This window comes from Herpailurus yagouaroundi, unplaced genomic scaffold (assembly GCF_014898765.1).
Source record: "Herpailurus yagouaroundi ecotype Mexico unplaced genomic scaffold, PumYag 163, whole genome shotgun sequence".
Classification (NCBI taxonomy): Eukaryota; Metazoa; Chordata; class Mammalia; order Carnivora; family Felidae; genus Herpailurus; species Herpailurus yagouaroundi.
In genome coordinates, this window is record NW_024412404.1 from 25,571,642 (window position 1) to 25,594,704 (window position 23,063).

At 38.5% G+C, this 23,063-nt stretch overlaps 1 protein-coding gene across 1 annotated transcript in view; it reads left to right on the forward strand.

The window, feature by feature from the left end:
• Nucleotides 1-23,063, forward strand: part of BMPR1A (bone morphogenetic protein receptor type 1A) — a 139,638-nt gene that overhangs the window by 57,516 nt on the left and 59,059 nt on the right. Inside the window, exon 2 of the mRNA XM_040485636.1 lies at nt 22,947-23,061. The gene's annotated coding sequence lies outside the window, so the exon portion shown is untranslated. The remainder of the gene's footprint in view (nt 1-22,946; nt 23,062-23,063) is intronic.

Below are 23,063 nucleotides of genomic sequence, written 5' to 3' on the forward strand. Positions count from 1 at the left end.
TTTGGGGATTTTTTACAGTGATATCCTCAAGCTCAGAGATTCTTTCCTTAGTCATGACTAGTCTACTAATAAGCCCATCAAAGACATTCTTCCATTTTTGTTATGCATTCCATCTCTCTGCTTTTGTTATGTATCTCTTCTTGCATACTGGCTACTCTGCCCAGCAGAGTCCACAGCATAGTGATTGTAGTTGTTTTAAATTCCCAGTCTGATCATTCTGTTCTCTCTACCATATCAGAGTCTGGTTCTGATGCTTGCTCTGTCTCTTCAAACTGGTGTTTGCCTTTTAGTATGCCTTGTGATTTTTTTCATGCTGGCTGTACATGATGTACAAGGTAAAAAGAAACTGCTGTAAATAGGCCTTTAGTAATGTGGTATTAAGGTACTGGGGGGAGAGGAAGTGTTCTGTAGTCTTATGAGGTCTCATTTTTTTGTTTTTAATTTATTTTGAGAGAGAGTGTGTGAATGGAGGAGGGGCAGAGAGGGGGGGGGGGGGAGAGAGAGAATCTCAAGCAGGCTCTGCACTGTCAGCTCAGAACCCAACGTGGGGCTTGAACTCAGGAACTGCAAGATCATGACCTGAGCCGAAATCAAGAGTCACTCGCTTAGCGGACAGAGCCACCCAGGTGCGCTGATGAAGTCTCATTTTTTTAGTGAGCCGGTGTCTCTGGACCTTGAACTTCATAAGTGCTTCTTAGTTGTGTTCCTCCCTCCCGCACATGGAAGGCTAGCCTGGGCTAGAGTTGGGTGTTTCCCTTGTCCTAGGCTTTTTAGGCTTTGGCAAATAACAAACAAAAAAACATAATTTAGGCTCTGGTAAAATAGTTTTTCTTGATAAGGCAGGCCTTACGAATGATAGAATGCTGTGATGTATTTCAAAATGGTATTTTCCCCCCTCTTTCTGGCAGAATCTCAAGGGGATTTTTCTTTGATATTCACTGTGAAGACCTAGTAGAACTCCCGAAGGTTAAACTCACAAAGCGTGGGGGTCCCCCTATCAGTGGGTTGGTCCCTCATAACAGTTTTTAAAATGTTGAAATGGCTCCGTATCTTCTCTGAAGGTGATTGGTTTTCTTTCCTCCTTTCCTCCCTTCCTTCCACCCCACCTTCTCCTCCCCCTCCTCTGTCAACCTCCCTCCTCTGCCGCTTCATCCATCGTGGATTTAAACACATTTGATGAGATTCAATCTGTTCCAATTCTTATATACTTGCTAAAGCCCAAAGTATCCCATCTTTGGCCCATTAGGAGTCTCTTCAGGTTGGTTCCTGAGTCCTTTGACATCACTCAAATAGTTGTTGGTTAGCTTCTTTACTACCTTATAAAACAAGACATTCCAAGAACATCTTGAAACAATTCTGCCTCAAAGATGAAACATTTCTATGAATCCTGGTTTCTTTCATTGGGAAGTAGTATTTCAAAACCATGATCTGGACTCTCAGGATGCTCATTGCTACTGTTTTGTCTTCGTTTGTAGGTCTTTTAGGTGAATAGTACTAGGAAATAGATATTGGGAATCCTGGTTTTCAAGGATATAGGGGCAATAGAATATTCTACCCTCATTTATTTTATCATATATCTTATAGTTTCACAATAATAGAACTAATACATCCACCACCAATATTATTGAAGAGAGTTAATACTTTTTTCATATGCTCTTTATTTCTTGGTAGTTATACCCTCTATATTATCAGGTCATATAGCCATTATGTGCTATAACTTTCCTCCTTTTCACTGTATTTAATGAGTCTGTAAGTTGCTATTTATTTATTTATTTATTTATCTTTAATTTTTTTTTTTTAATCTTTATTTTTGAGAGACAGAGAGACAGAATGTGAGTAGGGGAGGGGCAGAGAGAGAGAGGGAGACACGGAATCTGAAGCAGGCTCCAGGCTCTGAGCAGTCAGCACAGAGCCCGATGTGGGACTCGAACTCACGGACTGAGAGATCATGACCTGACCCGAAGTCGGACGCTCTCCCTGCCACCCAGGTACCCCAGTGATTACTATTTTGAACAAAAGTTAGAACAATATTTTTCACTTTTCCTAGAATCTAGAATTCTTTTTATTTCTTCATACAAAAAAATTTTTTTTTTTAATTTTTAGGGATAGACTCCTTTTCACATTACCTGTTGTGTTTATCTACTCTTATGCTCTTTTGTTTTTAGTCTTTATATCTAAAATAAAATTTTTAAAATTCTGATTCTTTTTTGAGTCATGTTTTCACATTTCTGAGGTTCTCCATCTGATGTTGTTTTTTCCATGCCTTATATAGTTTTCTTAACACTTTTAGCTTTTTAGTAGGTTACAGTTTTTATCAGTTTTGTGTTGCTGCTCTTCCGGTTTGCTTTAATTGCATAAAAAAGGATGTTATTTAACCTTATAGTAACTTGTATGAGATTTGATTCTGGAAACTTCTTCATGGGACATTTTGAAATTAGTTTTCCTGGGTTTTTAGAAGGAAATATAGTGATTCAGGATAGCATTTTTAACTTCATAGAATTGGGGTTTTTTTCTTTTTTTTTGTTAAAAAATTTTTTTTAATATTTATTTTTGAGACAGAGACAGAGTGTGAGCGGGGAGGGGCAGAGAGAGAGAGAGGGAGACACAGAATCTGAAGCAGGCTCCAGGCTCTGCGCTGTCAGCACAGAGCCTGATGCGGGGCTCGAACTCACAGACTACGAGATCATGACCTCAGCTGAAGTTGGACACTTAACCGACTGAGCCACCTAGGCACCCCCAGAATTGTTTTCAATTACATTTCAGAAGTTGGCTGATTACCTTCAAGGATCCCCTGATTCTATCACTGTCCTTTACTTCTCCGTGAGCTTTCTTTTTCCATTGCCTCAGCTATACCTTTTCTGTTCAATTTTGTTTTTATTCCTAGCAGTTTATTCTCCAGTGAAAGGCTCTGTGCTGGAAGGGAGGCCTGGTTGGGTATTTTCTAAATTCAGAGGTTGGACTACTATGTCAACATGAGACCATTTGCTATTAGGCTCTTTGACATTATCTGCAGTTAGATTCGTCAACTCTTGCACCCTCCCTAGTTTTACTTATATTTTCAAAGTTGCCTGCTGTCCCCTCCAGTGTGTTTAGCTTCTAGAGGTATGTGCTCACAAGCAAACTGGATTTTACCCCTGTAAGTGTCCCAGAATTGCAGGCATCAGTTTTATGGAACAGGGTTAAGAATTCAGGCTAAAGGGGCGCCTGGGTGGCGCCGTCGGTTAAGCGTCCGACTTCAGCCAGGTCACGATCTCGCGGTCCGTGAGTTTGAGCCCCGCGTCAGGCTCTGGGCTGATGGCTCAGAGCCTGGAGCCTGTTTCCGATTCTGTGTCTCCCTCTCTCTCTGCCCCTCCCCCGTTCATGCTCTATCTCTCTCTGTCCCAAAAATAAATGTTGGAAAAAAAAAAAAAAAAAAGAATTCAGGCTAAAAACTGGTTTAAAAATCTGTAAGAAACAGTTATACCCTGGAACCTAGGGCTTAGATCTTCGTCTCATACTTGTCCACATAGCCAGGTGCGTGCCTGTGCTAATGACTTTTTAGTGCTCTTTTACATCCAGTTCTTTCATTTCAAGCATATGGGGACATTTAATCCCTTTGTTTCCTTCAGGTAAAGAGGTATCATGTGACTGATCTGGCCAGTGGGCTTTGAGGGGAAGTGCATGTTGCTTCTGGGTTGACACGGTGAAAGGTCCATGAAGATTCTTTGGTCTTTACTTAGGAAGTACCTAGCCATGTGTTTCATTTGGTACAGGAACAAGATGGTCAGTCTGGGTCCGTGGATGACTGTGAAGTGGACTCTGCCTGCCCATGTTGGACATTTTACATGAGACATAAGTAAATTTTTCGTTATGTTGAGCCATTGACATTTTGGACTCCTATGTTACCCTAGTGTAACTTAGACTGTACTATTTAATATGGTAGCCACTAGCCAGCCACATGTAATTGTTGAGCACTTAACATGTGGCTAGTCCTGGGGCGCCTGGGTGGCGCAGTCGGTTAAGCGTCCGACTTCAGCCAGGTCACGATCTTGCGGTCCGTGAGTTCGAGCCCCGCGTCGGGCTCTGGGCTGATGGCTCGGAGCCTGGAGCCTGTTTCTGATCCCGTGTCTCCCTCTCTCTCTGCCCCTCCCCCGTTCATGCTCTGTCTCTCTCTGTCCCAAAAATAAATAAACGTTGAAAAAAAGTTTAAAAAAACAAACAAAAAAAAAAAAACATGTGGCTAGTCCTAATTGAGGTTGTGCTAAATCAAGTATAAATGTAAATGTAAAGTGCACATCAGATTTGGAAGTCTGTATGTAAAAAGGGTGGAAAATGTCTTAATAATTTTTATATTTTTTGCATTGAAGGACTATTTTGGATCTCTTGAGTTAAATAAAATACATTCAAATTAATTTCTGTTCTTTTTCTTTTTTCACGAGCGTACTAGAAAATGTAAAGTTATATGTGTGGTTGCACTTGTAGTATTATATTTATCTTGGACTGTGCTGGACCCATCCTGGTCTAATTCAGTATCCCAGCAGAAATTGGGAATTTGACTGTCTAGAGAAACTACACCAGTGAGGCTCCAGATTTGGAGTATACAGAAGAATACACTGTAAATGGGGATTAAGCAGAGGTCTGTACACTACACATCAGGTGATGTGTCCTTTCTGTTCTTTGTCCCTTTCCTCACCTATTTGTAGAACACTGGCAGTCAGAAGTGTATACCCTCCATCTAGGAGACTCTTTTTTTTTTTAATGTTGTATTTATTTTCGAGAGACAGAGACAAAGTGCGAGTGGGGGAGGGGCAGAGAGAGAGGGAGACACAGAATCTGAAGTGGGCTCCAGACTCTGAGCTGTCAGCACAGAGCCCGATGAGGGGCTTGAACCCACAAACCATGAGATCATGACCTCAGCTGAAGTCGGATGCTTAACCGACTGAGCCACCCAGGTGCCCTTGGAGGACTCTTTTTTCTAAGAAACTCAGTGACTCCAGAGAAGAGCAACAGAACTGGACATTTGAGGGTCTCCATATCTACACCGGCAGGTGACTGCCCAGTTACCCTGTGGTGAAGCCCACTCGTTAACAAGCCCGTCCTGTACCTACAGTGTTGTCCAGTCAGGGTCCTTATCCTTATGTGAACAGCACCCTGTTGCTACTTACTTTTTTTTAGAGCTGCTTTAGAAAGGTATTTGTACTAAAAAAAAAAAAAAAAGAAAGGTATTTGTACTAAAAACACCATGTTTCAGAACAATCTACCTGTTTGGGGAAAACTTTTCAATTATACAAAGTTTATACATACATAAAAAATACATGCTAAGATCTTTGCAACTTGATTTTTCCTAGAAAACGATCTTCTTTTTGTCAAATTTGAAATTTATGCTTCAGAACTCTGGTGCTTCCTTAGATGATTCACGTCATCTAAAAATGATAGCACTTTGTAACATCAGCTTCACAGCCTGTTACGTGGTTGTTACCCAAGGGATTAGTAATAGAGTAATAGTCTCCAGGCACCCATGGATTCTCCTGTGTTTGTGTGGTGCAGCTTCATGTGCACGCTAACTGTGGGGAAGAAGCGATTTTCCCAGCTTCCTCCAGTACTTTCTGTTATGTCATGAGATCGTTAGGTGGCTACTGCTGGTTCTGGCCAATTAGTGAATCCAGTTGCTTTCCGGCATTTTTGCCACTACTCCATACCTCTCTGCCTGTGCCTAATCTCCACCCTTTCGGTTTTGGAAGATGACTTCACTTTAAAATTTTTTTTTTTCAACGTTTATTTATTTTTGGGACAGAGAGAGACAGAGCATGAACGAGGGAGGGGCAGAGAGAGAAGGAGACACAGAATCGGAAACAGGCTCCAGGCTCTGAGCCATCAGCCCAGAGCCTGACGCGGGGCTCGAACTCACGGACCGCGAGATCGTGACCTGGCTGAAGTCGGACGCTTAACCGACTGCGCCACCCAGGCGCCCCCTTCACTTTATATTTTCTAGAAAAGTTTGAAGGTACCAGATGGAAGTTCTGGTTTTTCTCCATCTCAAAGATCTCTTTTTATGAGTTTTTTTCTTCTCTCTTCTGTTTCACAAGTAGTTTCCCTTTTTCTAAGATGGAGTTCTTATATTCTGAGACCTCCCTTTCCTTGTCTCTCTTTCCATCCTTGACAGACTATTTCCAGTTCAATTATAACCCTGATCAAATTCCCTTCAGATTAAAAACAAACCAGCAAAACCTTTCCTTGACACTGCTATTACTGAAGCTGTGTGCCATTTTTATAGCCTCCAAACCTCTCAGAATGCTAGTGTGTACCTGAAGAGTGCCTTACAAAATTTTTTTTTAAATTTTATTTTAGAGAGAGCGCACGAGTGGGGAAGAGGGGCAGAGGGAAAGGGGGAGAGAGAATCCCAAGCAGGCTCCACGCTCAGTGTGGAGTCCCAAAGCAGGGCTTGATCCCATGACCCTGGGGTCATGACCTGAGCCAAAGTCAAGAGTTGGACACTCAACTGACTGAGTCATCTAGGCACCCTCCCCCCCTTTTTTACATCTTCCCTGCCATTGTCATTTATGCCTTCTACCACTTACCTTGAATTTGTCAGTGACCCATTTAGCAAATTTAGCAGCTTCTTCCATGTTTTGTTACTTGTCCTTTCTGCAGTATGTAAATTTGTCACTGTCTTTTTACTTTTTTTTTTTTAAAGAACTTCACTTAAAAAAAATTGCCTTGCAATATAAAATGTGGAAAATACAGAAAAGTATAAAGAAGATAATTATCCATTGTAATACTACCTCTCGGAGATACCCAATGTTAAATTGGGGGCCATGTCTGTTCCATCTTTTTTTAACGTGTATTAAACAAAAGCAGGCTCATACTTTATCTGTTGTTTCTCTGATCTCTGATTTTTTTTCTATTTTAATATATTGTGAGTATATTTTCAAGCACTTATTCTTCTGCAGTATGAATTACTATTCACACAAACTAGCAGTGTTGAGACTGCCCAGGTTGGAATCCTGGCTCCAGGTACTCAGTAGCTGTGTGACCGTAAGCAGGATACTCCTCTGTGTTTCTGTTTCCGCCTCTGGAAAATGAAGATAACATTCTTTTCTCACACCTAGGGTTGTTGTAATAAATGAGATAATACATAAAAAAAAAATTCTTGGAGCTTAATAAATGTTAGCTATCATTACTATAGAATATGAACTTTATTTAGATTATTTTTGTTTTGTTTTGCTATCAAGAATGTTGTAAGACCATTGATAGAGCTAAATGCACATCATGATTCTTTTGATAGGTTTTTATTGGTAAAATAGAAAAATCTCTCTTAGTGAATTTAAATTGCACTTGTCTTGAAGTTCACCCATTTAAAACGTATATTTCAGGGACCCCTGGGTGGCTCAACCGGTTAAGCGTCCAACACTTGATTTCATCTTAGGTCATGATCTCATGGTTTATGAGATCGAGTCTTGTATGGGGCTCTGTGCTGACACTGCAGAACATGCTTGGGATTCTGTCTCTGCCCACCGCCCCTCCTCTGCTCGTGCTTGCTCACTTTCTTTCTCTGAAAATAAGTAAACAAAAAAAAAGTGTACACTTCAGTGGTTTTTTATATATTCACAAATGTGTGCAACCATCACTGCAGTCTGTTTTAGAACATTTTCATCACCTCAGAATGAAAGCTCATACCCTTTAGCTGTCACCTCCCTTTCCATATCTTTATTATTTTAATATAGTATTTTATATTTATCCTATTGTTATACATGACCAGTTGTCCAGGGTTTGCCACAGTTTTACTTTTTGTGATTTCAGTTACCTATGGTTAACTGGGGTTGGGAAGCAGATGTCCAGTCAGTAATAGCCTAACGGTGTCACAACGCCTGCATCATCCACATTACTTCATCTCATCACATAGGCGTTTTATCATCTCACATCACCACGGGAAGGGTAAGACAGAACAGGAAGATACTTCGAGAGAGACCATATTCATGTAACTGTTTTATAGTATATTATTATTGTTCTATTTTATTGTTAGTTAACTTGTGTATGTTAGACTTCATCATAGGAATACACGTCTAAGAAAAAGCATAGTATATAGTGGGTTTGATACTGCCCGTGGTTTCAGGCGTCTACTGGGGGTCTTGGAACACCTTCCCTGCAGAGAAGAAGAAAGGGACTACTGCAGGGTATAGGATTAGAAGTGCACCCTCTGGAGTATGCCTGCCCTGGGTTCAAATTCCATCTCTATTATCTATTACCCGTGTGACTTTGGATGGGTTACTTAACCACTCAGCGTCAGTTTCTTATATGTAATGTGGAATTAGTAGAAGTACCTGCCTCATAAGTTTACTTTGAGGATTAAGCTAGATAATAAATGTGTAGAATTTAGCACAGTAATTGGCACCTAGAAGATGTTCAATAAACTAGAGTTCAGTGAATTTAGAGAATGATGTCTTTGTTCCAGTACTTTTGTTCTTAAGTTAACTAGCAAGTGTTTGATGCTATTAGGCATTGTTATTGAATATTGAAAGGTGTTTCTGTCAGTGATTCAAATGTTTTGTGTACTTTGCAGCGTTTTTATGCATTTTATATTATTACCCCTCATTTAAAATTCTAATTACTTTGAGAATACAGTTGATTTTTTTATTTGATAGAAAATAATAGCAGTCACTTACACTTAGGAAGTACTTCTGTTTCCATGGCACTGTTCTAAGTGCCATACCTGCAGTAACTCCTTTGATCGTCGTCTTTCAGATACATGCAGTCATTGTCCCTATTTTACACATTAGGTACAGATGAGGTTAAGCAACTTTGGATCACAGTATCATAATGGATAGTGGTGGAGCCAGGATTCTAACCTTGCTACTCAGGCTGGCTGCAGAGGCCATGCTGTTAACCCTGTATTCTCTTTATCTTCTCCTTCTAGAAGAATGGTAGGTGAATTTCAAACATTTTGACATCTTGGCTGTTCTGTATTTAGGAGGACTGTGAAGTCTTCAGTGCTTGATTGGAAAGAGAACTAAAATGAGCATTGATGTCTGCTACAGACATGAGCTTCAAGGGTGGTTTTGTATGTATCATCTGGGTCAGACCATACATTGATTATCCTGCTCTACCCCTCTAGAGTCCAGGCCTCAGGTGGGACAGTGGCCAGGCACAGTGTACCGTCCCTGGGCCGCACTCCTGGCATAATGCCCATTTTAACCTACATACACTACTCCCTCCTTGAATATTGTCAAACCCTGTCAGTCTTTGGCAGGCCAGTTTAAAGTCAGCCCCCAGTGATCTCTCCCCCTGTGAAACAATGGTCTTTGAAACTTCTCAGATAATCATCATGTATGGTGGTATGGCACTATTTGTATTATCATCTTGGTACTATTGTTTGAGTTTTAATACATTTATGGCTGACTCAAGGTGATTAAATGTTGCTTAGCAGCAGGAAACTGTGTCTTAAATGTTTTAAAATACACTATCGTGTCCTCAGAAGTCTTACCAAGTGATCTTGTTTTCCTTTCTCTTTGAGTCTCTCTTGCCTGTTAACAATAGATCTATTCTCTGCAATTCAGACCTATCTGACTTCACAAACTTAGTCCCAAAAGTGCATGACGTGTCTTACAAGAAGGTGGTTGGTTAGTCCATAGTCCTGCTGTTGGCTTATGTGCATTATATTGGGATGGGTGCTTCTAATTGTCTGTCTGAAAGTTTTCAAAACCTGTTGTTGCTTCTGTTTGAAATCTTACTTCATTGCCTTGGTTGTTGCTCATCCTGCTTATAAGCTCCTCCCTTAGGCATGTGACTCACTGATTTAAAAGACAGTACTGTTTAGTAATTAACTACCTGCCTCTCATTACATAGAGGTGAGAACTTCAATGCAGGCTTCCCAGCTAAAACTTTCTTCCCTATGTTTTTACCCACCTATGGACATGTAGCAACACTGTCCCACGCCCAGCCTTTGGAGGAAATAGCTGTAGTCCATTTCCCCTCCTGTTGGATGTGATTCCTTTGCATATTCCTGTACAATGATAGATTTTATATGGATGCTGTTAATCAAAAATTATTTTCTGTAATTTCTGGAATATCATTTCTTCAGTCTCCCTGATGCACACATTTGGATGAATGACAGCTGGGTATTTAATGAAGGCAGTTTTGTTTTTAATAAATAATAATTAAGTCAAATATTTTATAACAGATTATTGGATTAAAGTCTGACATAACCAGTACATCCTTGAGGTGATAAGTGTTACCTATTTTCATGAGATGTAATTAGTTGTTTTAGGAAACTACCCATGTTTTAGAGGAATTCATTCTATCCTTTTTACCTTGCTTTAGCAGCCTGAAAAATATGGTATCCATCATTAGGAAACAGATCTGTTTGGAGAAAGAAATTTTAAAACATTCTTCTATTTGCTAAATAGAACATTTGAAAATACGTTCTAACATATCAGTGTGGCTATCTCTACTTCAGGATCAAATAAAACCTTTGTAAATTTTGCATAGTACAATTGATTTGCAGTTCTTTTAAAGCCATATGCCTTCAGGCTGGTTATAGTGCTCTGTGTTGGAAGCACAGCTGTAATTTTTGACCTTTTGAACAAAATGTAATTTTTCATCCTGTTGAACAACTCATAATTTACAATTTCTAGGAAAAAGCTTTAAAATTTGTCGATGGAGGGAGGATCTTTGGGACTTCCTTATAGATCTGTCAGTATTTGATTTTAGTAACTTCTGTCGTACTGACATTGTTTACTAAAATCATGTGTGGAATTAAAACTCGTACCTAATTAAGGGGCTTCTGGGTAGTTCAGTTGGTCAAGCATCCAACTTTGGCTCAGGTCCTGGTTTCTTAGTTCCTGGGGTTCTGCGCTGACAGTGCAGAGCCCACTTCAGATCTCTGTCCCTCGCTCTCTGCCCCTCCCCTGCCAGCTCTCTCTCTCAAAAATAAACGTTAAAAAAAAAAAAACCGCTCATAACTGATAAAGTATATATTTTCCCCAATTTTTTTACTTTAAAAACTTTTAAAATAAAGTTTGAACAAATAGTAAAAACCCATTTTACCAGTTCACTTGCTAATAACCTTTTGCTTCATCTACTTTCTCTGTTTATAAAAACACATATACATTTTTTTTTTTACCATTTGAAAGTTATCTGCAAATGTCTTGAAACTTTACCCCTAAATATTTTAGCAAGTGTATCCTAAGAAGCAGGTTGTTTTCCTTAAGAGCTACATTACCATAGCTAAGAGATTTAATACCAATATAATATTGTGTAATATACTTCCCTTACTTAAATTTCTTATACTTTGTTTTCAAAAGAGTTCTTTGTAGCTATTTTTATTTATTTGTTTTTTAAGTAGGCTCCACACCAAACATGGGGCTTGAAGTCACACCCTTAGATCAAAAGTCACATGCTCGGGGCGCCTGGGTGGCTCAGTCGGTTAAGCATCCGACTTCAGCTCAGGTCACGATCTCGCAGTCCGTGAGTTCGAGCCCCGCGTCGGGCTCTGGGCTGATGGCTCGGAGCCTGGAGACTGCTTCCTATTCTGTGTCTCCCTCTCTCTCTGCCCCTCCCCTGTTTGTGCTCTGTCTCTCTCTGTCTCAAAAATAAATAAACGGTAAAAAAAAAAAAATTAAAAAAAGAGAAAGTCGCATGCTCTACTGACTGAGCCAGATGCCCCATTTTGATATTTGATCTAGGAACTAAATAAGGAATATATTTCTCATTTGGTTGTCATATATCTTTAGTTTTCTTTGATTGAGAGTTTCCATTATCACTATTCTACTGCCCCTTATCTCCCGCCCCCCAGTGGTCTTTTCTGAAATCTTAACCTAGTTTTTTTTTTAATGATTTTTTAAAAAATGTTTATTTATTTTTGAGATACAGAGCACAATTGGGGATGGAGCAAGAGAGAGAGAGGGAGACAGAGGATCCAAAATGGGCTCCACACTGACAGCAGAGAGCCTAATGTAGGGCTGGAATCCACAAACCACGAGATCATGATGTGAGCTGAGTTGGACACTTAGCCAACTAAGCCACCCAGGCGCCCCAAGGTTGTTGTTGTTTTTTTTTTTTTTTTAAGTAGGATATCCCACAATTTGCTGCTTGTGTTTTTGTATTTCATGACTAGATTAAAGTTAAATTTTTGGGGGCGCCTGGGTGGCGCAGTCGGTTAAGCGTCCGACTTCAGCCAGGTCACGATCTCACGGTCTGTGAGTTCGAGCCCCGCGTCAGGCTCTGGGCTGATGGCTCGGAGCCTGGAGCCTGTTTCCGATTCTGTGTCTCCCTCTCTCTCTGCCCCTCCCCTGTTCATGCTCTGTCTCTCTCTGTCCCAAAAATAAATAAACGTTGAAAAAAAAATTAAAAAAAAAAAGTTAAATTTTTGGGGGATGAATGCTATATAGATAGCATTGTGTATTTTCCATTGGATTATATCAGGAGAGGAAGTAAATTACTAATAGTCTGTGGCGATTCACTATATTGTAGCGTAACGCTGTAATTGGTGTTCATAATGTTAATTCTAAATAATGTTTATGCTTTATTGAAAAGTATAAACAATGCCCATTTTTAGAAGAATTGATGGACTCTTAGCAGTCTAAAATCAATTCCTGATGATTCCTCAGAATAGAAATTTTCCTGTTTATATAATGTAGTGAAACTATCCAGAGGAACTTGCCCCGTGGGTGCTTTTACAACTAATAAAATAACTGTTCTGTTGGTAATTTCTTATCATTTTATGGAAATAAATGGGTGATACATATTTCTTCACTGACTGAGTTAGGTTTACTTGGAAAGGGGAAGAAGATATATCAAGCATTTTAAATGCCCATGTGTACAGTGTGTATTGTGCTAATAAATTATAGAGAAAAATTAAAATGAAAACATAGAGGTGGTTTCTATGCTTCTTTGTGAGGAAGGATAAATTGGAAAAGAATATATGGATAGATGATTACTTGGGGATTCATCCTGGGGCAGGTGGCTGCATCAAACTTCCTATGTGTGTCACTCTTAGAACAGATGGGCACCCATTGAAATAGCAGTCACTGCTTCCCAGACCCAGAATTTGGTCTAGGAACTGCTGGTTTCTTTAGACTTCTATTATGGGCACTCCTCATTTCCATAGGATACTAGAAACCACTGCAGAATTGAAGTTTTCTAGCTGATTGGAAAGAAGTAATATATCTTGAATAGTCTTTGAACAGTTATTTTGTTCAAAATCTAATTTAAAGCAGAGGTAAAACATTTTTAGGAAATAGAGTTTAAAAATGTTTAATTGCTTAGAAGTAATTCTAGATTCATAGGACATTGCAAAAATAATGAGAGGTCCCGGGGCGCCTGGGTGGTGCAGTCGGTTAAGCGTCCGACTTCAGCCAGGTCACGATCTCGCGGTCCGGGAGTTCGAGCCCCGCGTCAGGCTCTGGGCTGATGGCTCAGAGCCTGGAGCCTGTTTCCGATTCTGTGTCTCCCTCTCTCTCTGCCCCTCCCCCGTTCATGCTCTGTCTCTCTCTGTCCCAAAAATAAATAAACAAACGTTGAAAAAAAAAAACTTAAAAAAAAAAAATAATGAGAGGTCCCTTGTACCCTTCACCTTCCTCCAGTGGTTACTTAATACTACATGATGTACAATACCAAACCAGCAATTGACATTGGTTCATTTTATATGTATTGTGCTGTGCCATTTAAGTATACATGTAGATTTAGCTAACCACGTCAGCAACAAGGTACAGATTCTGTCACCGCAAAGACCTCCTTTATGCCACCCACACAGCTGCCCCCATTAGTCTTTTTTCCATCTGTATAATTTTATTATTTTGAGAGTGTTTTATAAATGGAATACATTATGTGACCTTTTTGCACTCAGCCTAATCCTTTGAGATTCACCCAAGTTGTTTTGTGTAACAGTAGTTTATTCCTTTTTATTGCTGAGTATAAGATTCTGTTGTGTGGATGTACCATAGTTTAACCATTTACCTTTTGAAGGACATTTTATTTTCTCCAGTTTTGGGCTATTAAAAATAAAGCTGCTACTAACATTCATGTTCGTTTCTTTGTAACCAGGAGTGCATTTGGTTACATGTGAGTGTGTATTTCGTTTTTAAAGAAACTTCTAAACCATTTTCCAGAGTGGCTGTTGCATTTTACATTCTCATCAGCAACGTAGGAAGGATTCGTTTTCTTCATATTCTTGCCAGAACTTGGTATTGTCCTGTTTTTTATTTTAGTTATTCCAGTGGGTGCTTAGTGATCTCAGTGTAGTCTTAATTTGCGTTTCCCTGATGGCTGTTGTTGTTGACCATATCTTTTCATGTGCTTATTTGCTATCCAAATATCTTCAGTGAAATCGCTCTTCATGTTCTTTGTCCAGTTTCTAGGTGAATTTTTTTTAATGTTGAGTTTTGATATTTCTGGATATATTCTAGATATGGATCTTTTGTCACATCTATGGTTTGCAAGTATATTTTCCTATTCTGTGTCTTGTCTTTTCATCTTTTTAACAGTGTCTTTTGCAGAGCAAACAGTTTAATTTTGATGAATTCAAATTTATCCTTTTTTTTCTTATATAGATCATCCCTTTGGTGTCTTTCTCCATTCCCACCCTCCACTCCCAATCCCACACAACCATTAATCTGTTTTCTGTCTCTGTGGAATTGCATATTTTGGGTATTTTGTATAAATGGAACCATATAACACGTGGCCTTTTGTCTGGCTTCTTTCACTTAGCGTAATATTTTCAGTGTTCATATGTTGTATTGGAATTGATTCTTTTTATGGCTTAATTTATTTTTATGGATAAATAATATTTAGTTGGATGGATATACCACCTTTTGTGTATCTGTTCATGAGTTGATAGGCATTTAGGTTGTTTCCACTTTTTTGCCTATATTCCGATGAGTTGGTGTGTACCTTTTCATCTCTACCTTCCTCATACATGTTGCATGTGTGTGCATACACACACACACACACACACGCACACACACACACGGCTGTTTGTGTGTATAGTTTTCTTTTTAATAGTGGAGTGACTCTTTTTATAATTTTTATAACTGCAGGATATTTGGGATATCATTCTATATCAGCACAAATAAATGATTCTCATTCTTTTAAAGGACTGTGTAATGTTCATTGTGGCTATTTAACTGATCCCACCCTGATAAACACTTAGGTGAGATTGGATGGTTTTCTGTTTTTCTTTCTTATGTAACCAGCTTTAACCATACTTACACAAGGGTCTTTGTGGTGCAGAGCTCATTTTGCCTACTTTGGGATTTTTCTTTTTCCTGTCATTCTTCATCAATCATTTATTCAAAAATACATGGATTATCTCCTTTGTGCTGGTCACTGGACTGTGCTTAAAACACAGGGAACACAAGTATTAGTAAAATGCAATTGCTGTACACAGGGGTTATCTTAAAAAGTAAGACATACCTTTAAATCATCAAAATTCAGTGTGCTAAGCACTAAGTGTGTTATTACCAGACTCAGCAAGTTAGCAACACGTAGGGGGTGGAGAGGATTCAGTGAAAGGAGGTATTTGAGATGGATCTTTGTGAGGACAAATGGAAGTTCACTTGGCAAAATATAAAGATAACATTTTGATTTTTGAATTAGAATAGCAAGTTCAAAGAAAGGGAGAAGCATTAAATAACTGGGCATATTTAGGAAATAGCAAATAGTTTAATAATGACCAGCAGGAGACTTTTTGGCGGAGATTATAGTAGAAGATAAAGCAGGTTAAATAGATGGAAAGCGGATTATAGCAGTCTATAGATAGCCTTCTAAAGATTTTGGCCTTCATTTTATTTATTTATTTATTTTAATTTTTTTTTTTTAACGTTTATTTTTTTGGGACAGAGAGAGACAGAGCATGAACGGGGGAGGGGCAGAGAGAGAGGGAGACACAGAATCAGAAACAGGCTCCAGGCTCTGAGCCATCAGCCCAGAGCCCGACGCGGGGCTCGAACTCACGGACCGTGAGATCGTGACCTGGCTGAAGTCGGACACTTAACTGACTGCGCCACCCAGGCGCCCCGGCCTTCATTTTATACACAAGTGGAAATTGTTGAAAAATTTTAAAGCACACTTGTATTTTTTTATGTATAATAAAATTTTAGAGTTGTGCTGTAAATATTTTAGAACATTTCATCACTGCTCCAAATTTCCCACTTCTACCCCTTGCTTTAGGTAACCACTGCTTTGGTCTGATTGTCTAAATTTGCCTTTTCTAAATATTTCGTATGCACGGAATCATACGATACATGGTATTTTGCAACTGGCTTCATTTACTTAGCATGTGTTTGAGGTACATTCGAGTTGTAACATGTGCCAGTACTTTGTTACCTGATAGTATTCCATTGTATGATTATGCCACACTTTATCCATTCACCAGTTGATGGACCTTTGGGTTGTTTTCACTTTTGGCTATTATGAATAATACTGCTGAGAACATTTGTGTATAAGTCTTTGTATAGACACACATTTTCATATCTCTTGGGTATTTCCATAGAGGGAATTTTGGATCATATAGTGAGTTTATGTTTAACTTTTCAAGAAATTGCTGAACGGTTCTTCCAAGCGGTTGCATCATTTTATAGCAGTGTGTGAGAGTTCCAGTTTTTCCATGTCCTTACCAACACTTGGTATTGTCTGTCTTTTTTATTATGACCATTCTGGTGGGTATGTAGTGGTTTCTAATTATAGTTTTAATTTTTATTTTCCTGATAACTTATGGTGTTTATAATCTTTTCAAGAAGCACAGTTGTATTTTAGAAACAAAGGTACAGTGAAGGAGGTAAGAATGAAGGCAGGCTGCAGTGAAAGATGAGAGCCTGTACTAGGTGTGTATAGATATAAAGGAGACAGATTTTAAAGATATATCAGAATGGGCAGCATTTCTTAATTACCTCAATATAATAGATGAAGCAGAGGGAGATGAGATTAGTGCTTCCTAGATTTCCAACTTTTACAGCTGGGTAGGTGGTGGTGCTGCTGTTAGCCATGCAAGTGAATATGAGTGCATAAACAATTTTTGTGCTGGTAGATGATGGCTTTTATATCACTTCCGTTCTCTTAATGTGCCACTGGAATAACTATTTAATATTTAGTACTTTGGAAATTTGTATTAGTTCAAGAGAAGGATCTGGATTGAGATATAATTTATTTTTTTTTAAATTTTTTTTAACGTTTATTTATTTTTGAGAGAGAGAGAGACAGAGCCTGAACAGGGGAGGGTCAGAGAGAGGGAGACACAGAATCTGAAACAGGCTCCAGGCTCTGAGCTGTCAGCACAGAGCCCGACGCGGGGCTCGAACTCACGGACCGCGAGATCACGCCCTGAGCTGAAGTCGGCCGCTTAACCGACTGAGCCACCCAGGCGCCCCAGGATTGAGATATAATTTAGATGAGTTATCATTGTATAAATAAAAGTTGAATTCATGAAAGTAAATGGCGTATTGGCTTCTAAATCACTGTATTTGCTGGGTTACTTTTGGTAATTTAAAACTGGTTAAACAATAAAAAGATTTAATATAATAAAAAGATCCAACCTAGTTAAAACATTCAAGCATTATAGCATCACCAAGGACCCAGATTCTTTCTGTCTTTTGATGCAGCCATTCTTTTTTTTTTTTTTTTTAATAATTTATCTTTTAATTTACATCCAAGTTAGTTAGCATATAGTGCACCAATGATTTCAGGAGTAGATTCCTTAATGCTCCCTTACCTATTTAGCCCATCCGCTCTCCCACAACCCCTTCAACAACCCTCTGTTTTTTCTCTATATTTAAGAGTCTCTTATGTTTTGTCCTTCTCCCCATTTTTATATTATTTTTGCTTCCCTTCTCTTATGTTCATCTGTTTTGTCTCTTAAAGTCCTCCTATGAGTGAAGTCATATGATATTTGTCTCTCTCTGGCTGTCTAATTTCACTGAGCATTATACCCTCTAGTTCCATCCACGCAGTTGAAAATGGCAAGATTTCATTCTTTTTGATTGCTGAGTAATATTCCATTGTATACATATATCGCATCTTCTTTATCCATTCATCCATTGATGGACATTTGGGCTCTTTCCGTACTTTGGCTATTGTTGATAGTGCTGCTGTAAACATTGGGGTGCATGTGCCCCTTCGAAACAGCATACTAGTATCCCTTGGATAAATACTTAGTAGTGTAATTGCTGGGTGTAGGGTAGTTCTATTTTTAATTTTTTGAGGAACCTCCATGGTGTTTTCCAGAGTGACTGCACCAGTTTGCATTCCCACCAACAATGCAAAAGAGATCCTCTTTCTCTGCATCTTTGCCAACATCTGTTGTTGCCTGAGTTGTTAATGTTAGCCATTCTGACAGATGTGAGGTGGTATCTCATTATGGTTTTGATTTGTATTTCCCTGATGATTAGTGATGTTGAACATTTTTTCATGTGTTGGTTGGGCATCTGGATGTCTTCTTTGGAGAAGTGTCTATTTATGTCTTTTGCCCATTTCTTTACTGGATTATTTGTTTTTTGGGTGTTGAGTTTGATAAGTTCTTTCTAGATTTTGGATACTAACCCTTTACTTGAAATGTTGTTTGCAAATATCTTCTCCCATTCCATTCGTTGCCTTTTAGTTTTGCTGATTGTTTCCTTAGCTGTGCAGAAGCTTCATTTTTTGTTGGGTTGTCTTCTTAGGCCATCTCTTTCCTTATGGTCCTAAGATAGCTGCCTCATTCCGCTTGACAAACTCAAACCCAGAGTTGCCTGGAAAAAAAGGTTGGGGGATGGAAGGGGTTTTCACCCAAGTGTCTTTTTTTCATCATCCAGAAGCTCCCCAGCAATTTAGTCTCTTGTCTTACTGGCAAGGAGAATGGAAGTTGCCACAATTGGCTTAGACCAGAGCTTTCCAAGCCTGGTGTTGAGAATCTTTTTCATATATCTTTTGGAAGGAGCTTTTCTCCCCTTGCCTTTTGGTTATCTGATATAATTAAGATAGGTAAGGTTTTCTAGACAGGCTGGTTTCATATCATTGAGTTGTTGCTATTCAGTACTTCAGATCAGCTAGTATTTGTTGAAATCCTACTCTGTGTCATCAACTGTGCTAGATTCTAGAATACAACAGTGAATAAAAGCTTAGAGTTTGGTATGGAAATATGCTTAAGCAGAAGAGTGCTACATAGAATTGTGCACTGTAGTTCATTTGTATTGTGGGTTTAATACTGCTGTTTAAATCTTTGCTTTTATGGGAAAGGCATGTTAAGTTGTAAAATCATGCTTATATTCAATTTGTAAGTGATGTTTTAGAACACAACCCGTCCATAAGTTGACCCTTCCTTTCTGTGTTATGTGGTACTAACCTGCTTTATTATAGAAGTGCTTGATAGGGGCGCCTGGGTGGCTTAGTTAAGCAGTCAACTCTTGATTTTGGCTCACGTCATGATCTCATGGTTGTGAAATCAAGCGCCATGGTCAGACTCCATGCTGGGAGTGGAGATTGCTTGGGATTCTCTCCCTCTCTCTCTCCCTCTCCCTCTCCCTCTCCCTCTCCCCAGCTCTTATGATCTCTCTCTTCTCTCTCTCTCTCAAAAAAAATAATAATAATAATAATAATGCATGATAAACCTAAATTACACTGCTCATTTGAGTTACTTATAGCTAAAACTGTATTGTATTTTTCTGAAGCATGATGTTGGAATTTTCCAGTTAATGTACCAAAGGTTGTAATATTAATGCATTTTGTTTAAGAGCCCAGCTGGAATGTTTTGTCAAATATTATTTTGTAGTTTGGTTCTGGTTTTTTAAAACGGTTATAAGAATGCAGTGATAGTGTTAACAGCAATATTTGTCCAACATTTGGGGTACTTTTTATGGTGCTTGGAGAGGAGAAATGAAGATGAGAAGGAGAGGATTTGGAGTGGTAGAAAGAAAAAATATGCTGTCAGTATTGCTGATTTTGTGAAGACTAGGAAATGACCACTTTTTGACATTTTGTACAAACTCAAAAGTAATCTTAAATTTTGTCTTATGAGTATATTTATCAAAAGCATATGTACACTATTATTTCTGTAAAGCAAATCTTATATAGGAGTGAATGGTCGATGTCCTAAAACGTCGGAGTCAAAGATGACTATAATATCCTTAGTTTGCGTTTGTCACTGATGGGTTATGTATGGTTAATGATCTTTTAAGTACCCCAGTGGTTTATTTATTTTTAAAACATTTATCTAATTCTCTTTAGAGAGAGAGCATGCGAGAGACAGTGAGCTCGTGAGCAGGAGAGAGACAGAAGATAAGGGAGAAAGAGAGAATCCCAAACAGGCTCTGTGCTGTCAGTGCAGAGTCCGACTTGGAGCTCGATCCTCCCACCGTGGGATCATGACCTGAGCTGAAATCGAGTCAGCCACTCAACCGATTCAGCCACCCAGGTGCCCAGTACCCCAGTGGTTTAAAGTTTAACAACTTTTGGGGTGCCTAGGTGGCTCAGTCGGTTAACCGTCTGACTAGATTTCAGCTCAGGTCATGATCTCCTGGTTTCATGAGTTCAAGTCCCACATCAGTTTCAGCCCTGACAGTGTAGAGCCTGCTTGGGAATCTCTTTCTCCTTCTCTTTCTGCTCCTCCCCTAATCATGCTGTCTCCGTCTCTCTCAAAATAATTTTTAAAAAAGTTTAACAACTTTAATAATTTTGAGAACCATGAGGGATGTGTACATTTTGGTGGCAAATAAAGGTATTCTGTAAAGATAATGTGGGATTAAAATGCACTTTTCACATTTGTTTGCCCATATTTACCAACTTTGAAATTCTAACATTAGCTCAATCATAAAACATTAGAATATATCTAGAAAGGTTTGTTTTTCACTTATTCTATCATTAAGAAGCTCTGATGTGTTTTTAAAAGAATTATTTGTTCTTCAATGTGTTTTCCAGCACTAACAGGCTTGAAAATTTCAGACACAAAATTTTTGATGAAAGTATTATCATACTTGTTTAGTATTCAGTTTTGACTGGATCTTTGTGGTTGTTAAACCCAAGTTCATAGTGCTAAAAGCCTGTGGTATATTACCTTGTAAGTTAAGTGATTAAAGCTGCACATGTTTACTGATTTCTGCTTATAGGACTGTAGCACTATATTGCAGAGGTTAGGGAAAGCTTTAGTTTATTCACACAGTTTTAGTTTGTAAAAAGTGATTTGCAGACCTGTACTGTGAAGCATATCCTGTCCTTTGATTAATCTTTTATTTACCTCTTAGTAGTAAGGTCACATTTACTTGGTTTTCATTAGTTGGTCTTAGATTCAATCTTTAGACAGTTATATTTTTTTGTCATTTATTTCTGCATTGAGAGGATGGAGGGAGGATAGAAAATTCAGGCAGGATCTTGGACTTTGAAGGAGGCATATTTCCAGATTCTTTAATTATGTATTTTTCTTTTTATTAACTTTGGACTTAGCCTAAAGCTTCAGTTCTTTTTTTTCACACCAAGGAAATGGTGGTATAATAAATAGTGCTGTAATAAACAATGGTTGGTAAGTGGTTCACATGTTAATTTTATTTGATCCATTGGAAATAACCTGGTAGAATTAGAATCAAGCCATGTATTTTTAAACATAGTCATTTTGATGGATTGTTTTAACCTTTAGGAGAATAGGTTAATCTGAGCTTTGCTTAATATAAGTGATTGCCTTCCCTCTTTTCTTCCACACACACCATTTGGGAAGAATGGAGTTGTTGGCAAAGAGGGGCTTTCGAGGAAAATATTTGTCATTTCTAAAATGGAAATACAATGCATTTATTTTTTTATTATATAAGGGAAATTTTTTAAGACTGTGAACATCTCAGAAAAACAAAATCCTAAACAGTGTATCTCCATTCCTGCCCTCTTTTCTCTAAGTGATATTCTAAGAGTTGTATAGTCCTGTCAGTACCCTGAAAAATGTTAGGGACCAGTTAAGTTGTAGGTAACCAGTGCATTGTGAAGACAGTAAAAGCTCTTAAATGCAGACAAAGCATTGCTAATTGCTTTCAGGGTCAGTCTGTCTTTAGTTGGACCATGAAAGATTTAGCATGGTCCTATGGCAGCCTGTCTGCTGAGTGGAGACTCTTGTCTTTAAGAAAGCCTGCTATCTGATATGCTAGACAGTTTCAGGTTGCCCAGTTTACATGAATTCAGTCATTATTGCCAAGACTATTAAACCTCAGTGTGACACAAATGATACTTCTAAATGCACTTGAAGACAAAGGCATTTTGACCTTGCAGTAGGACATAGGTAGTGTTCATGCAGCTTAAAATTTTTCCTTTTACAATATGAAACAGAATACCTTGCTATTTGAAGTTTCAGTTAAAAGATATATTCAACAAAATTATTTTCAAGATCTCTAAGTAAACAACACACTTCTTTAAATAGATTTAAATGTTTCATTGTTTTCCTCTTCCAGATTTGTGAATTTTGTCTCTTAAGGCAGCAGGGGAACTGAATGTCAGGGGTCACATAGTTGTAACCCATCCCCTGGGCTTAGACCAAGCGATGCGATTCATTCCTGACCCCTCCAGTTCCTGATATTCTAGGGGAAAGCTTGACTGAAATGAAAACTGCTTACAGAGATTTTGTGATAAAAGTGAAAATAGGGATATTAGCTGGGTGGTCAAATATAGTTTTGCTGATGTAGGGGTTTGAATGTTGTAGAATTATAGATTTTAGTGTTGCTTCTAGCTGCTCCTGCTTTTCCAGTTTAAGATGTGATTTTTTTTTTTCAAAAGTCTAAGCTGATACAGAAATTTTACACGTGAGTAACTTTTTCCACAGAACTACTATTATCTTTGCAAAGTTGAAAATATGCAAAATGGGAAACTTCTTTGGGCAGAGGTTGGGAAAATGGTAAAGCAATAGGTTAAAGTACTTTAGAATTTTCATTGACTTTACATTGAAAATGTATAGTTTTACACAGGACATTGTTTTAGTATTGCTTCTGCATGTTTCTTTTAGTTTAAATAAGTTCTTTTTTTTTTTTAAACAGATTTATGAAAATATGCATCAGTTTAATACTGTCTTGGAATTCATGAGATGGAAGCATAGGTCAAAGCTGTTTGGAGAAAATTGGAAGTACAGTTTTATCTAGCCACATCTCTGAGGT